This window comes from Micromys minutus, assembly GCF_963924665.1.
Source record: "Micromys minutus genome assembly, chromosome: 9".
Classification (NCBI taxonomy): domain Eukaryota; kingdom Metazoa; phylum Chordata; class Mammalia; order Rodentia; family Muridae; genus Micromys; species Micromys minutus.
The window spans coordinates 58,569,688-58,587,087 of record NC_137978.1 but is presented as its reverse complement, the minus strand read 5'-3'; the positions used below and the strand labels follow the sequence as shown (position 1 = coordinate 58,587,087).

The 17,400-nt window shown below is 37.6% G+C and overlaps 1 pseudogene across 1 annotated transcript in view; it reads right to left on the bottom strand.

Annotated features, from left to right (window-relative positions):
• Positions 1-990: 990 nt before the first annotated feature.
• LOC308424371 (small ribosomal subunit protein eS4-like) overlaps positions 991-17,400 on the bottom strand; it is a 345,312-nt pseudogene continuing 328,902 nt past the window's right edge. The window contains exon 2 of the transcript in view: positions 991-1,280. The product of the transcript in view is annotated as a small ribosomal subunit protein eS4-like (transcript). The remainder of the gene's footprint in view (positions 1,281-17,400) is intronic.

Genomic DNA, 17,400 nt, shown 5'->3' with positions numbered 1-17,400 from the left:
GATCCAACTGGAAGAGCTAGAGAAAGGACTGAAGTAGCTGAAAGGGTTTGCAACCCCATTGTAAGAACAGCAGTATCAACCAACCAAACACTCCAGAGCTCCAAAGAACTAAAACACCAACCAATGAGCATACAAGGAGAGACCCATGGCTCCAGGTGCATATGTAGTAGAGGATAGAAGTGCCTGGCATCAATGGGAGCAGAGACCGTTGGTCCAGTAAACGCATGTTCTCCTAGTGTAGGGGAACATCATGAATGTAAGGTGGGAGAAGATGGTTGGAAGAGGGAGGACCTTCACAAAAGGAAGTGGAAGCGAAGGGGGGAGGGGGAAAAGAGGGTAAGTGGATCTCATTTGTAATGTAAATACACAGAATACCCAATTTAAAAAAGAAAAAAAAAAAAAAACATAAAAGAAAAAAAAAACCAAAGCATCAGGAGCAAAGATCTCAGAATTTGCCAAACATTTCTGGGCCTGAAAGAAAACCTTCCTCAGAAATTCAGTTCCCTCAGGTTATCAGAGAAATAAACTAGAACTGCTGTAGCCTCAGTGAAGAAGGTTCCAGATCTGAGAAGTTGACATTCCTGCTCTTGGGGACAAGTAGGGACCTAAGGTAAATTATTTGGGGATCCGTGCACTGATAGTGGACTCTACTGGTGGTCAGATGACAAACAGAGGTAAATTAACAAGAATTGGAAAATGAAAAAGGAGCAAAGTGTGTGTTGACTCTGCTGTTTTGTGCTTAGTAGAGGACTTCCATGGTTGTTAGGCCATGGCTGTATGCCCACATCCTGTCTCCAGTGGAGGAAGGTCATCAGAGAAGCCAGTCCTTGTGGTTGATTTCCCTGCTGCTCTTGGTGTTTATGTGCTAATTTTGCTTCTTCTAGGAGGCTGCCAAAAAGGCTCTCAAGTACCCTTGTTATTTCTTTCTTTCTTTTTTGTTGTTGTTTCACCATGCTGTTTAATCTAGCATGTGGCCTAGAAAGGCTTCTATTAGCCAGAAGACAAATACTTCTCCAGAGACCATTTCACCCTCTGCTGTTTGACTGCCAGCCTCTCCTCTCTCTTTCAGCAATGGTGAGGCAGATTCCTTTTGCTAGAGGAAGAGAAACCCATGGTTTGTTGCTCTTGACAATAACAAAGATGTCGGACAGCCGAGTGGCAAAGCTGTTGCCATTGGTATCTTTCACATGAACCACATCAAAAGGGCCGGGATGTCTCTCTATTGGTTATTACACCAATTCTTCCTGAGTTAGCACCTCCAGTCACCATACACAGGATACCTGTGTCAAACTTGATGAAGTCAGTTATTTTGCATGTCTCCAAATCAATTTGAATGGTGTCATTCACCTTGATGAGGGGTTCAGGATATCGAATAGTACAAGCATCATGGGTCACCAGTGAGGAATTCCTTTTGTGCCCATAAAGATCTTTCTCACTTTGCACAGCTTCTACTTGGCCTCCTCAAGTATAATATAATGAACAGCACAGCGGCCCTTGGTGTCATAGAATAGATGGAAGTTCTTTCCAGTTTTGTCAATGCTGATGACATCCATAAACCCAGCAGGGTAGGTTATGGTGGTCCTGACTTTCCCATTAATCTTAATGAAGCGCTGCATTCAAATCTTTTTTACTTTATCTCCAATCAGGGAATATTTAGGTCTGTTCCTTAGTAAAATAGTCAGATACAGGCATTCCCTCAGCTTGTGAGAACCAGTGGATGGGCGAGTAGCAAACATGCCCAGTCAACTTATCCAGCATCCAACGTTTAGGAGCAGCTACGTGCTTCAGATATTTCTTGGAACCAAGAGCCATGGCGACACTAGGAATGCGCACCCTACTTATTTCAAGTGAACCTTCTCCCCATTTTATTGGTCAAATGAATGGTAGAGCCTGTAATTGGGCAGTAGAAGGGAAAGGTGGGGAAGGAGGTTATAGAGAGGGAGAACACATGAAATACGAGAGGCAGACAAAGTAAAGGAAAAGACAGAGGGAGATGGAAGAAAAGGTGGTGAAAGAGAGATGGAGCAGGACCACAAGGTCTGGAGAAGCCCCAAAAAGCAAGCCGTCTCATATAAGAGAAAGTGAGTAGTGAAGTAGTAAATCTGCCCAATGAATGCATACAGTTTATTGATATTGTACCTGAATTGTGTGTTCTTTGCTTGGGCATGTGTGGTTAAAGATGTGGTGAAAAAAAAAAGAGAGAGAGAAAGAAAAAATGACATTAGCACCCAATTTATCATGCAGAACCCCATCTAACTTGAGATAAAAACTCACTGTCCCTTCTCCACACTAAAATACACAGCAGGGAAAATGATTTAAGACAGAAGCAGACTGTGGATTGAAAGCAAACTGGGGCTAAGGGGCCCACAAAGGGCTGCAGAGAACCTTCCTCCCCAAGCTCCAGGATGGCGTCTACAGCCAGGGTTAGCACCCTAGCCTGGACCTGGACATGGATGTCCCATGCTAGATTCTCATGGAGGGACAGAGGTCCTGGACAGCAGCTGCCTGAAAGGTTGCTTCGAGCAGATCTAGACATTTAAGCCTTCTGAGCATTTTTGTTCGTACTGCCACTTTAGCCCCCACATGTGCTCAGGACATGAACAGCCACCAGCTCTCCTAACTGCTCTTTCTACAGGATACCTGAAATCAGCACACAAACACACACTGCCAGCTACAACACAAACAATAGACAGAGAGCCAGCCCAGAAGAACAGATGCAACTGGTCTTTCCACAGTCAACCACATCTGGGAATGAAAGAATCTGAGAGGACTGCAGAGTCCTGAATCCAACAGCAGAGGGAGACAAAGGCCCAACAGGCTCCAGATTAGATAATAAGAATCATCTATTACTGTGTGAGGGGCATGTGGGCTTTGAGCTTTAGTAAAGTTTCTTTTCGAAGATGGGTGCCCTTATACTTGAAACATGTATGGTCAGAATTGAGAGCTCATCTTGGTAGATATCCCTTTGATGGTTATGAAGTGTTCTAACTTATCTTTTTTGAAAAATTTTAGTTGAAAGGAAAATTTATTCAATATTAGAATGGCTATTCCACCTTGCTTCATTTGCTTAGAAATTTTTAATTACCTTTTATTCTGAGGTAGTGTCTATCTTTGTTGCTGAGGTGCATTTCCTGTATGCAGTAAAATGCTGGGTCCTGTTTACATATACAGTCAGTTCATCTATGTTTTTATTGAGGAACTAAGTTAATTAATTTTAAGAGATATTATGGTAAAGTGATTGTTGCTTCCTGTTACTTTTGTTGTTAAAAGCAAAATGATATTTGAGCGACTACTTAATTTTGTGTTTGTTGAAAGAAGATTAGTTTCTGGTTTTTTTTTAGGGTATAGTTTCCTTTCTTGTGTTGGACATTTCCATGTCTTAGGGTTTGTAGGGCTGGATTTCTGGAAAGATATTGAGTCAATTTGATTTTCTCATGAATATATTGATTTCTCCATGTATATTAATTGAGAGTTTTGTTGGGTGGTTCCTAAGAAAACTAGACATATTACTACCTGAGGACCCAGCTATACCACTCCTTAGCATACACCCAAATGATGTTCCAACATATAACAAGGAAACATGCTCCACTATGCTCATAGGAGCCTTATTTATAAAAGCCATAAACTAAAAACAATCTAGATGTCCTTGACCAAAATTATGGATACAGAAAATATTTAAAAGTACAGGCAGAAATGTGAACAAAAAAAATACAGGAACTCAAGGATAAGGAGTGACAAAAGGGAAGATATGAAGCATAGACACAGACTTAAGAGAGGAATTAAAATTTCCATGGAGGAAAATACTCAGGAAGAGAAAAAAGATAATGAAGGTCAATCAAAGATTATTAGAAAATGACTTTGGTATATCTGGTTAGTGCACAACATCAACATCCAGAGGATGATCATCCACAGTTTATCAGGAGTTCAAATAGCAATCCATGAATGTGTTCCATTTGAGGAAATTTATGAAACATATCACTAATTTTGAAATGGGTTCTGAATTGTACAACAAATTCTGAGTTCTTAGGCTATTAAAAATAGTAAAATTCCCCAGTTCTGGAAGGATATGGCAAAAGCAATACTAGAATACATGTCACATTTAAAATGTTTCCCATGGTAGAGAAACATAGGTCAGTGGCTTGATGAAGGTTGCTTTCCTGAAATGGGGGTTACGACTTTATTTGATGAGGGAACTTTAGCATCCTGTTGCTTGACAGCCTGGGACAGAGGTGGAGGATCAGGGGAAAGAGTTGACCTGCTTCTTCAAGTCATGTTAGTTATAAGGAAACCTTGCATGACATTTTTCAAAGGTTTACTTCAGCTGTAGAAAATAGCACATTAGATCCAGTCACAAGGAAAGGCAATAATCAAGTTTTTAGCCTTTAAACAGATGCATGCTGAATGATAATGATAAAATGTAAGCAAGAGGTATTGAAATTCCATAAAAGAAAAACATAATCTTGAAAACAAAGGTTAAAGTAAGTATTCTCTACCGTAGGGTGTCAGATTCCAGTTGGCGCTCATGCCATCTGCAACCAGGAACATCAGAGATCCAAGAACATAGGCCTGGTAAGAAGGCATTCCGAGTAGCCAGGGAGCAGAGAGGACTGTGTCAAGCGCTTGGAAAGTGCTTCCTTACGCAATTGGTTCAGGGGTGCAGGAACCCTGCCTTAGGGTGTATGTTTCCAGCCTGAAAAATCAGTGACTCGACAAGGCTGCCCATTCTCCCCCTATCTATTCAACGTAGTACTGGAATTCCTGGCCGGAGCAATTAGACAGCAAAAGGAAATGAAAGAGATAAAAATTGGAAAGGATGAAGTAAAAACATCACTGTTTGCAGATGAAATAATAGTGTACTTAACTGACCCCAAAAATCCCACCAGAGAAATTCGACAGCTAATAAACAAGTTCAGCAAAGTGGCTGGATATAAAATTAACTCAAACAAATCAGTAGCCTTCCTCTACTGAAAGCACAAACATGTGGAGAAAGAAAATAGAGAAATAATGACCTTCACAATAGTCACAAATAATATGAAATACCTTGGTGCGACTCTAACTAAGCAAGTGAAGGACCTGTATGATAAGAACTTTAAACCTCTAAAGAAGAAAATCTAGGAAGATCTCAGAAAATGGAAAGATCTCCCATGCTCATGGATTGGCAGGATCAACATTGTAAAAATGGTCATCTTACCAAAAGCAATCTACAGATTCAATGCAATCCCCATCAAAATTCCAACCCAATTCTTCATAGAGTTGGAAAGAGCAATGTGCAATTTTATCTGGAATAACAAAAGACCTAGAATAGAGAAATCCATCCACAACAACAAGAAAACATCTGCGGGAATCACTATCCCTGACCTCAAGCTATATTACAAGGCAATTGTGCTAAAAACTGCATGGTACTGGTACATAGATAGGCATGTGGATCAATGGAATAGAATAGAAGATGCAGAATTGAGCCCTCAAGTATATGGTCACTTGATTTTTGACAAAGGAGCTATAAACATTCAGTGGAAAAAGGACAGCCTATTCAACAAATGGTGCTGGTCCAACTGGCACTCAGCATGCAGAAGAAGAAAAATAGACCCTTTCATATCTCCTTTTACAAAGCTCAAGTGCAAGTGAATCAAAGATCTCCACATTAAACCAGATACACTGAAACTATTAGAAGAGAGAGTAGGGAAAACCTTAGAACACATAGGCACAGGAGAAAATTTCCTGAACAAAACACCAACGGCTCCTGGTCTACGTTCAAAGATTGACAAATGGGACTTAATGAGATTGCAAAGTTTCTGTACGGCTAAGGACACTGTCAAGAAAACAAAATGGCAGACAACAGAGTGGGAAAAGATCTTTACCAACCTCACATCTGATAGAGGCCTAATATCCAAGGTATACAATGAATTCAAGAAGTTAGACACCAGAGTATCAAACAACTCTATCAAAAAATGGGGTACAGAGCTAAAAAAAAAAAAAAAAAGTTCTCAATTGAGGAATATCGAATGACTGAGAAGCATCTAAGGAAGCGCTTCACATCATTAACTATCAGGGAAATGCAAATCAAAACAACCCTGAGATTCCACCTCACACCAGACAGATTGGCCAAGATCAAAAATTCAGATGACAGCAGATTCTGGCGAGATGTGGAGAAGAAGAACACTTCTCCACTGTTGGTGGGGTTGTAAACTGGTACAACCACTCTGGAAATCAATCTGGCGATTCCTCAGAAAATTGGAAATAGTACTACCTGAAGATCCAGCTATTCCACTTCTGGGCATATACCCCAGAGACAATCCAATATACAACAAAGATGCCTGCACCACAATGTTCATAGCAGCTCTATTTATAATAGCCAGAAGCTGTAAAGAACCTAGATGTCCTTCAGTAGATGAACAGATACAAAAATTGTGGTACATTTACACAATGGAGTACTACTCAGCTATCAGAAACAACGACTTAACCAAATTCTTAAGAAAATGGTTGCATCTAGAGAATATCATCCTGAGTGAGATAACCCACTCACAAAAGAACAGACATAATATGCAGTCACTGATAATGGGATACTACCCCAGAAAGCTCTGAACACCCCAGAAACAACACACAGACTGTGTGAAGTTCAAGGAAAAAAAAAAAAAAACACTATGCTCAATCCTTACACACCTAGAAAACTTTGACTAATTCCAGGTCACATCCTGTTTTACATGTACTTTTTGCTCATTGTAACTAGTAAGACTTTAATGCACACTACCAAACCTTTGGGGGGAAAAAAGAAAAGCTAAGCACTGATAAAAATGTATTCGTATACTTTTATGCAAAAATGCTTAAAATTTGTTATTTTATCTTCGTTTTTTAAATTAAACTTGTTCAAAAAAAAAAAATACTCAGTCCCAGTTGGGGTGCGGGGGACATATGTATTTGACATTCTCAGGTTAGGGAAAATGCTACAAACTTTCCATAAGAAACAAGTAAGAATATCAATTGGAGAATTAATGGATGGACCAAATGTTAGAGTACTTTCTTAAAAGAGAAATGGAGTGCAATGTCAAGACATATATTAAACATTCCAAGTGACATACAGAACCATAAACGTACAAAAATTATGTTATTTCAGTATATTCACACCAAAAAGTTAAACAGGTCACTAGTAAAGAGAATTAAATTATTTAAGGTTCTATAAAAGCTGGCATCAGCAATACATACATAAAACAAAAAACTGTATAAGTGACATAATCATTCACAACAGAATCCTTAGATATGTATTTTAAATGAAGGGCATATGATCATGCATTTCAATGAAGCAAAATCAGTTTTTTGATTAATTCTCTTATTAATTGTAAGATAATTATGCTAATTCTTCATAAATATCAAATTTATTATTACTAATGATATTGACATAACTGAAAATTTCAAGGTTGTAATTTTAGCTTTATTATCTTTTCTTTTTTATACAAACTGATTTTAGGATAAGATGGTCATGTGAACAAATAAGTATTATACACAATTTTTCTGTTTTTCAAGAATTATACTACTCAGGGTGTATAGTATTTTTATTAGAAACTGGAATCAGATATATCAACCTGGGGCAGGAGAAAATGAGTTTAAGATACTTGCTGTGCCTTCAATCTCCAGGGTTTGGTGCTGAACTCAGGAAGCTAGGAGTCTAATCTAATGTATCACTCAGTGTACACAAAACTGTGCAAATGAACACTTACATACTAAATTATTTTCTTAAAATGTTCTAAAGAATAACAACAAGGACAACGACAAAATCATGGTCATAACCCTTCAGTTTTTTCCCAAGGTACAACATTTTAGAAAAGAGAAAAAAAGAGCAGATGAATCATTCTTTCTTCTAAAGACAAGAAGAAAACAAAATGAGAAAGAAAAATTTCCAAGGAAACAATCCCACAAAACAAGCCCCTGTAGCCATTCTAATATCAATGAAAATTAACTTTTGACAAAAAAAAGTTATTTAAAATCATGAAGAATACTTTATACATACATACATGACCTCTCAATTCTGAACATCACACAACAGTAGGAGACTTCAACACTCTACTCTCACCAACGGACAGATCATGAAAATAAAAACAGAACAGTGAAACTAACAGAAGTTATGAACCAAGTGGATTTAACAGATATCTATAGAACATGTCATCCTAAAACAAAAGAATATACCTTCTTCTCAGCACCTCATAGTACCTTCTCCAAAATTGATCATATAATCCAACAGAAAACAAGCCTCATTTCATACAAGAAGATTGAAATCATCCAATGAATCCTATCGTATCAACAGAGAATAAAGATCCTATTCAAGAAAGCAAGAAAAAGGCCACATACACATGGAAACTGAACAACTCTCTACTCATTGATAAATTGGTAAGGAAAAAAAGACAACAGAAAACATAGACAAAACAGTCAAAGAAGATGAAAAAACCAAAGACCTCCTAAACCAAAATGTCCAATTGAAATTAACAGGCATTTACAGAACATTTCATCCTAAAACAAAAAAATATACCTTCTTCCCAGAGCTTCTGGGCACATTCTCTAAAATTAACCATGTATTCGGTCACAAAACAGGCCCCAACTGATAGAAGAATAATTCTATCGATTCTATCACATCACCATGAATTAAGGCTGGTCTTCAATAACAATCAAAAAAAAAAAAAAAAAAAAAAAACAGATACACATAAATGCTGAACAATGCTCTACTCAAAAATAGCTTGGTCAAGGAAGAAATAAATCCTACTACAAAATCCTATACTCAACAAAATGGCAAATCTGGAGAAATGGACAAATGTATAGACAGATACCAGATACCAAAGTTGAATCAGGATGGGATAAACCATCTAAACAGTTCCATAACACATAAAGAAATAGAAGCAGTCATCAAAAGCCTCCCAAACAAAAAAGCACAGCACCAGAAGGGTTCAGTGTAGAATTCTACCAGACTTCATAGAAGAATGAATACCAATACTCTCCAAACTATTCCAGAAAATAGAGACAGAGAGAACAATATCCGTCTCAGTTCTTCAAAGCCACAATTACTCTCAGTCCCAAGCCACCCAAAGACCCTGAACAAATGAGAACTTCAGACCAATCTCACTCATGAATATTGATGCAAAAATACTCACTAAAATTCTTGCAAACCACATTCAAGAACACATCCAAAAAAAAGAAAAATCATTCACCATGATCAATTAGGATTCAACCCTGAGATCCAGGGATGGTTCAATATACAAAAATTCATCAACAAAATTCAACATGTAAACAACTCAAGGGAAAAAATCATGATCATCAAACTAGATGTTTTGAAACCATTTGATAAAATTCAGCACCTTCATTTTAAGTCTTGGAAAGAGCAGCAACCTAAGGCCCATATCTAGACATAGTAAAAGCAATATATAGTAAACCAGTAGCCAATATCAAACTAAAGAACGAGAAACTTGAAGCAATTCCACTAAAACCAGGTACCAGACAATGCTGCCCACTCTTCCCCTACCTATTCAATATAGTACTGGAAGTCCTGGCCTGAGCAATTAGACAGCAAAAGAAAGTCAAAGGAATACAAATTGGAAAGAAAGAAGTAAAAATATCATTATTTACCAATGACATGATAATATACTTATACTACCTGAGGTAACCCAGTCAGAATAGAACAGACATAGTTAAAAAAAAGAAAACAAAACAAAACAAACAAACAAAAAAAAAAAAAACCAGACACCATTAATTGGATACTAGCCCCAGAAAGCTTTGAACACCCAAGAAACAACTCACAGACCTTATGAAGCTCAAAAAATAGGAAGGCCTCCGTCCTTCTTTGAAAAAAAAAAAAAAAAAAAAGAATAAAAATGGGTATTCATCATATATTGTTATGTAACAAACTTTGTGAGTTATAATATTTTATAAATTAAATTAATAAAACTAATGACAAAAAAATAAAATTAGCTATCCACATATATTTTGAGCATCATTTACAACAGATTCTCTTTGAGACTTGCAGGTCTTCAGTCCTTCAAAGTTGTATGTCCACACAGTAGAAAATCCAGTGAAAATATAATGGTTTTATACATGTGAGAGACCTAAACCTTACATTATCATCTTATCAGAAGAAAATGAAGATCATAGAAAATAAGCCCTTTAGGAGGCTGGAGAGATGGCTCAGTGGTTAACAGCACTGAATCCTTATCCAGAGGTCCTGAGTTCAAATAACAGCAACCACATGGGGGCACTCAACCATCAGTAATGAGATCTGATGCCCTTGTCTGGTGTGTCTCAAGACAGTTACAGTGTACTTACATATAATAAATGAATACATTTTTAAAAAAGGAAAATAAGACCTTGAGACAATTTTACCAATTACAAATAATAAAACTGTATGAATTGTTTGAATAAAAAAGGGATTTTTTAAAGAAAAGAGAACAGCACACTGACCTGTAGAGTTTTTACAAGAGACGCTCTCATTCTTTTTGATGTTCTCCCAGCTTCAAATATTGGAAGGATTCTAAATTTCAAAACAGGGTTTGAAAGGTACAAAGATTAAATTAATGAAACTTCATTATGGACTATGCTAAATCACATAAAAGGACATTAAAAACAAAATATGAGGAAACATTTCTACAGACATGGGAACATGGAATCACATATGTAGTGTGGTAAGGAATATGAGTATGATCTATCAGCAGGCACCAGGAATTTAAACAGAGCACATGATTACCTTCTGTAAAACATAATTACTCAGGGTTATTACTGTGAACTTATCTCCCTGGGTCTAGAGACAAGGACAAATGACTAGTGGCTACCATGAATGATGACTAGGACTGAATGGTGACTCATTGGCCATCACACTAGAATACATGATCTGAGCCTTTGAAGAGGTTCCACTTCATTCTTCCAGGCAGATACAGTATATCTATTTTTCATGTGTGTCCTAGTGGGTTAAAGTGCAACAATTATCTGCCAATTATCATATTACTTGCAAAATAATATTTTGTCAAAAGATTTAGTTACAGGAATTTTCAGCATCATCTAAAAGGGCTTGCAGCTGTTCATTAGATAAATATTTTAAGTTATGTATCCTATCAATTTGGCCTTGATTTCTAACACCCATGAACAGATATGGATGCACTGTCCTTGACCCCTTAACATCCATATGAATGCATTAATTTGTAGCATGTTACATTTATAGCCAAGAATGTCTTTCAATGGAATTTACTTATGGTACACATTTAATCCATTTGTTCTCCACATTTCTAATGGTGTGGTAAACCAGGAACTGATAAGTTGTGGCATCTACATGTTTCAAACCCACATGCAGACTGCTAACAGGAGCATTGTATAACTTCCGAAAAATATAAGAAATATGTGTTTTGTGATGGTCAGCCTTTTACATACCCCATGAAAGTGACATTTGACCAGAAAGACATTACAACTCAAGGGTTGAGAATGAGACTTCTAGGCAATGTGGGAACAAAATCAAGAAGAAGAATGGTAGAAAGTCACTTACAGCTGGGAGGTGTTCTATTAATACATGAGTATAGATTCCCTCGTTATATCAAATCTGCTAAAATACTATCACTGTTGGAATACATTCCTTAACATGTATATATCTGCATCTTGGTATTTTTCCAGGCATATATTGGGTTCCAAATCCATACTAAATATGAATATAGAGATTCTTCTAGCCTTGGTGTATGGATTTCCTCTCTGGAAATAACTCTTGTAAGTTCACATGAAAGAATGTCTCATATGGGTCTTCTGCCATACATACCAATACATGTACATGCACATATATGCACACACATACATATACATACAAATGTTAATGCATAAATAAAAACTAAGAATTGATTCTATATGTTTAGAAACTATTACAAAAAGTTGTGAAGATCATGCTGTCAGCAAATATTCAGCCCTATTTTTTTATGACTTTGACTTTATATTTTTCTTATGCCAGCTATTTATTTTGGCATTTATTAGGTAAATGGATGGTGTCTTTCGATGCCCCTGCCTCAGTAGTTTAGATTGACACTGGGAATTAGCAGATGATGCAGTGCTTGGGAAAGTCACAAAATTAATGAGAATTGATGAGGAAAATAAGGATTTTCTGGGAGCAGGTGAACAAGGAAACTTTCAATGATATAACACTAGGCGAGGCAATAAGCAAGTGCTGACACCCAGGCCCTCAGTGCTTCTTCTAAGATTCTATGAGGACTAAATGATCCGACTCTGAATTTCCAAATTTCTTTAGGAAACCTCATAATAATTGTGCTGAGAGAATTGAGTAGAATACAAAAAAAAAAAAGGATACTGAATTATTATCAAATATATATCCAAAAGCAAATGACAATGAAAATAATCACAAAGATAATGATAACAATCCAGGTACACCAGTGAAAATTGAATAGTTTCTCTCTAATGGATGAAAAATGTGAACTCAACTTGATTTCATATCAGAGATGAATGACTGTTTAAACAACCAAATGACTCAAGGCAGAAATTACATGCAGATATGTGAGAGGAGAAAGAATATCCCTCAGTCTAATGAAGATAATGACTAAATCCTAAACTTAACTTTATGAAAATTGAATTCTGAGGACTGTAAATCATAGGAAAATAAGAAAGCCTCATGGTAAACTACAATAGTATACACAATTCCCTGTAGCATGTGACTAATGTCCATCATTTGTCAGGATCCAATATATAATAAAACCTATCCACATGTTAAACTCATTTTATTTTCGGGAGACACTCAGGGTTCACAAAACATACAATAAATCTTCCTCTCAGACATACCTGGCTACAATACTGTCTTCATTTTTCATTCAAACCTAAACTGTAACATTAATAACTAAGCCTAGGAAGACACAATTCTGGATTCTGTATCTATATCAAAGACTGTATATACTTCAGGGTAAAATTAATGGGGAGTATAACTTTTCTTGGTAAATGTTAATATTCACAGCCATATAATGGTGTTTACAACCTATATTTTCTAATTCAATCAAATCTGAACTGGTTCCTCATATGACTATTATGTATAAAGGTAGGTTGGGATGCCTATACAATACCCTAAAGAAAGGGAGATGAAATGGCAAAGAGGAATATGGATTAAAAAACCATGAAGGACTTTGAATTCGGGAGGATTTGTTACGATTTTAGCAAAGAAAATGCCAATGTACAAACTGCATATACCGCCAAAGAGCTACAAATTCATTTTAGAAACATATTCCTTTAACCATAAAATTGAAACATCACCATAAACACAATTCACAGGACCTCACACTTCCCAACAACACTACAATATCCACAACAGACCTGTGAGAGTGGCAGCAGGAAATGCACCTCTGCCCCACAGCCCTGCTCTGCTCCTGCCCCTTTCCCAGCCCAGCAGCTCCTCTGACCTGGCATGTGACAGGACCAACTTCTGAATGTCCTAGGAAGCCAGCTGAGCAACCGCAGCTTCAGGAAGTTTTCGGGTACCTCAGATACTGAGGACTAGTCTCCCACCACGACTTTCTGACCAGGAGACTGTAGAGACAAGTGGAGAACGCTGGAGCGGTGGAACTTCCTGCCACTGAGGCCTGATTGCTTCTGGATCCGCCCATTATTCAGCATCTTCCTGTTAAGTAATTCTTTTAAGCCCACCTACTCTGGGATCTTTTAAAATAATTAGTTTTCCAATACCTCAGAGCTTATTTTTCTTCTTCTTCTTTTTTTTTTTTTGGTTTGAATTTTTGCTTGCTTGCTCCCACGCTCACTTGTCTCTGTCATTGTTTTGTACTTTCTTAAACTCATCTGATCAGGCAGATGTGCCCCTCCCCTCCCCATAAGGAACCACTCCTCCAACTCTGTTGCTGGCTGCCTTCCATACAACTGCGGCAGTCAGGATGTAGTGACTTCCACACAAGCTTGCTGCCAGTCTAGACCAGAACTGGATGTAATAGGACTCTTCTGCATGTGGGTTTATAACCTTCAGATACCAGTGATCCTGCATAACTTCTCCAAGCGTGAGTCTAGACCGCTGGGCTAAAGATATATAAAAGATATCAATCCCCCTGATTTCTGATGCTCAGAACAAACACCCAAAACAAAGTAAAAGTAAGATAAAATGTCCTTGGTTCAAACTAGAAACCATATATGTATCTCATAAGGAGAGCAATTTACATGGTATCAAAGATAATGAATTAAAACCCAGACTTAGAACCAAAGGGATCAAAGCTTTAAAGCCATGGAAATCAACTCCAAGAGGACAGGAACACAACTATTTGCAGGCAACAAAAAGTAGCAAATGCCCAAAGGAAATGAAGGCCAGTTAGGATATGAAAATTGAGTTTAGTAGTTGGTTAGAAATTTAAAAAAAAAAAAAAAAAAAAAAAAAAAGGGCAATAAACTGAAAAGAATAATCAGTAAGGCAAATAATACTAATTCATAGAGAAGCTGTGGGAGACACATTATCAGACTTGGGAGTAAAGGTACATGCCTCAGTCAAAGAAATTAAATAAAAATGATGTTAAGTTAAGCCACAATATTATAATACTTACTACTTGAACGGTGAGGTAGAAAGAGGTAGAGAGAGGGAGAGAGAGAGAGAGAGAGAGAGAGAGAGAGACAGACAGACAGAGACAGAGAGAGAGACAGACAGAGACAGAGAGGGAGAAACTCCATTGGAAAATTGTGTAGATTTTTGTCAAAAAGAAAACTAGAAAGTGAACTACAACCCACACAGCACTCTTTAGGCATCTGTTCATAGATGGTTTCCTGATTGTTGTTTATAATTCTTTGTCCACCCACCCACATCTGCATATGCCCAGAAAAGTAACTTCAGAATTACACAAGTCTCTTTAGAGATTCTAGCTAGGAAACCAACTCTTTTCATGGTAATTATGAGGCCCAGAATTCTCAAGGGGACTTCTGAAGTTCAAAAACTGATGTGGTGATTGTGACTGGTTAAACTAAATTTCAGCTCAGCATGGAGGTGAGAGCTGAAAAACACAAGCCCAGGTGTGGGGGAGTCCTTAAATCACAGAGTTCTGAGCCCATGGACACAGTTCAGATGATAGGGCTACTTATTTTCCATGGTGGTAGAGTTTTATTCTTTCCCATATTAGGCTGATGCACAAAAAAATAATGTCACCAGTAAACAGAGTCTACATATGGGAATAGATTAAACATAATGGTGATTAGTAATTCATCTCAAAGTACTTAAGGAAAGAAATAAAACCCTTTCTCTAAAATGCATTTATTCTTTTTTCTTTTTTATTGGTTATTTTATTTACAAAACAGATGTTATCCCCTTCCAAGTTTCCCTTCCCCAAGCCCCCTGTGTCTAAATGTACATTTTCTTTATCTGTTCTTCTTTTGAGGGACATCTGGGTTGTTTCCAGCTTCTGGTTGCTATAAAGAAGGCTGCTATGAATATAGTGGAACATCTATCCTTGTTATATGTTGGAGCATCTCTTGGATATATGCTCAAGAGTGGTGTAAATGGCCCTTGTCATTGTCTGGTGCTGCTTTCAGTGTGGGATAAAGAAACTTTGTTTTAAAGAGGCAGCAGCTATTTCAGAGTCTCAAAACTAATCAAATATTGACATCAACTGACTGCTGACTGCACTGCCTACCATGGGAAATCCATATAACCAAATCTAATCCCATCAGTGAAGGAGAATCTGGCAGAATCAAGTTCATGTCCTCTTTCTACAACAGGTGGGCCCCACCCCCCTCGTTCAATCCCTCTAACATACCTGGATCCTTTCTTAGAGTCTCGTTGGCCTTTACCATCCAGGGCTCTTAGTTCTAATTTACAGGTGAGTAGATGGAGACTTGAAAATGGGAAAATATTGTTCAGAAAGAACCTGAAACTTTTTCATGGAACAAAATTAAAGATGCTAACACCTGGCAAAAGAATAAACATGAAGGAAAGAGAAGATATCATGAAAATGTCTCTTTTTCTCTGAGGATTTCAGTTTATCCTATGAGATGTGAGTCAGTCACAGTAAACACACACGAAGTCCTTTTCCAGGCAACAAGGAGGAAAAACAATGAAGACTGCAATAAAACTATAATGACCCACAGAATCCAGACTGTTCAACTTGTCCATCTAGAGTTCTCTGAAAAACAGCTCTGAGTGCAGGGTCTAAGCAGTCTCCTACCTGCAAGAATTCCGCACTGAAGAACTCAACAAATCATGAATGTGCAGGGTAAGAGTACTTTTTTGAATAAAGGAGACATTTTTCTTATGTAAGTGAGAAGCCATAATCATTCAAACAATGCTGTCTAATTTTGTCTTAATTTATACTGAGTTTTCTACCTATAAAAATATCATAGGCTAATATCCTCACAGCATCCAAATCAGCCTGGACTCCCTTAGGTCTCAAAGAAACTCAGGACAAATAACTGGGGTGCCTATTAACATATCAACGTGGACATTGTTGGCTTAGCTGCTTTCTTAGCTCCTAGTTCCACACTTGGACAACCCATCTGTCCTCCCTTCTCTTTCTCCATCTCCCACCCCCTCTGTTCATGACCTGGTTAGGTCTGGAGCCATCCATATGCCTCAGACTGTTTTCTCCCTCAGGCTGTAAAGCCCAAACTTAATCTGTTAAGCAACACCTGCCCAAGAACCAGGTACCTTCCTGAAATGCTTGAGTTTAAGTCATAGGAAAACAATAAACACTCATGGAAAATTACAATGACCCATATGTCTTTGACTTTTATGTTCCAGTGTGCTTGTAATAAGACAGTGTTTGGCTACATAAAGAGAAATGCACACACTGAACCAAACACAAAGTCTTTGATCTATAATCTCTCCTTCCTACAAAACATTCCAGGTCAATGATTCTATGAAGATATTGGGAGTAACCAATCAATATCTGATTTGACTTAAATACCAAAGGCACATTTGATAAATATTATATAACTGTGTGCACATGTGTTTATGGGCATAAGTATAGCAGGAACTTTTCATGGACACAATAGTGTGATAAATAATGAGATTTCTATATAATTAAAAACTTAGGCCCTTTATTTGGGGAATAGACCAGTTAGCAGTTAAAATTAAAACAGTTCAAGCCTATGACTTGCCATGTGGCTAATTCTTTACCTCTCTGCTCCTGTTCCCATATATATATGTTCTCTTCTGTCTCCCACTAAATTTCCTGCATCTGCTTTGCCGTTCCTGCATCCCTCTCTCTGCCCAGGAATTCCACGCTCCAATTCTTGTCCCAGGTATTGGAGGTCAGGTTTCTCTTGAAAGCTCTCCGGTGTGAGAGATCACCATCTTTAGAATGCCTCTACTCAGAGAGCTGCCTGACCTTCAAGTATCTGAGCAGGCTTGGAAAGGCAAGCATTTGCCAAAGTAAAGCTGTTGACAGAACACAGAAATGACAATACCAAGATCCC